Source organism: Aplysia californica, unplaced genomic scaffold (assembly GCF_000002075.1).
Source record: "Aplysia californica isolate F4 #8 unplaced genomic scaffold, AplCal3.0 scaffold00806, whole genome shotgun sequence".
NCBI classification, from domain to species: Eukaryota; Metazoa; Mollusca; class Gastropoda; order Aplysiida; family Aplysiidae; genus Aplysia; species Aplysia californica.
In genome coordinates this window covers 135784-136915 of record NW_004798076.1, presented here as the reverse complement: position 1 = coordinate 136915, position 1132 = coordinate 135784, and positions in this window count along the sequence as shown.

Here is a 1132-nt window from a genome sequence, read left to right as displayed (position 1 = left end):
CACACACACACACACACACACACACACTCACACACACACACACTCTTTCTTGTTTATATGCTGTATGTAATTTCCAGTAACACCCCTAATCTTCGGCACTTACATGACCTATTTGTGTTTCAATTACCATAAACAAATGTACTTAGCTTTTTTTTAAAGGAAAGAATTTTGAATGTTGTTATAGCGGATATTGGAACATTCTTTGGTCAGGCACGCCGTTTGTTCTGTTAATTTGGTGTTACTCCTTGCTGCAGATGGCCTTTGTTCGAATCCTCAATGTGGCGTTCTTGAACTTGGGTTGTGTAAAGAATTTTTAAATTCTGTAGGCCTACTCGGTTCTGTGGTATCGGAAATGGACGTGCGAATGACACGGAGGTGTTTGTTTTGATTACTTACTTATGTCACGTGATTTGTCGGAGGCGGGGTGTGGGGATGGGTAGGACAGGGAGGGAAGGAGGGGGAGAGAGAGGGAGGGGAGGAGGGAGAGAGTCAGAGAGTGAGTGTGAGGGAGAGAGTCAGAGAGAAAAAGGAGGAAGAAAGAGGGTGCAAGGGAGAGAGTGTGCTAGGGAGAGAAAGGGTTAGAGAGGGGAGAGAGAGAGAGAGAGAGAGAGAGAGAGAGAGATGAGGAAGAGAGAAAAGAGAGAGAGAGAGGGAGAAGAGGGATGTATCAACATTGGTGTTCCATTAACTCTCTCAAATATTACGCGACTACGGCACTGCGGTTCGAAACCCCTGCTGTGCCGTTTCAGAAACCTCCGGGGTGATTTATTGAGATCTTACAACTTTTGATGTCGTCTTGTCGAATTCGGAGTTTTGAACGTAAATGTTTCCTTTGGATGTGCTAAATTGAGTTAGCACAACTGATGGCTGAAACTGTTCATCATGTAGAGCGGAAAAAAACTAGGGTTTTAATTAAACACAGTCTTTGCCTCAAATTAAGCTCTGTTTTTTTGGTGTTTTTTTTGCACCCGCCCCATTCCCCTGTCCCTCATACACCCGGAACGGCATCCAAAATTTACTTTATTTTTGCACTCGCTGCCATTAGCTCAGTTGGTATCATGCTGGGCTACAGAACGGATGGCCGTGGTTCGAATCCCCAACAGGACGTTCTTGGTTTAAGGGTTTTTTTCGG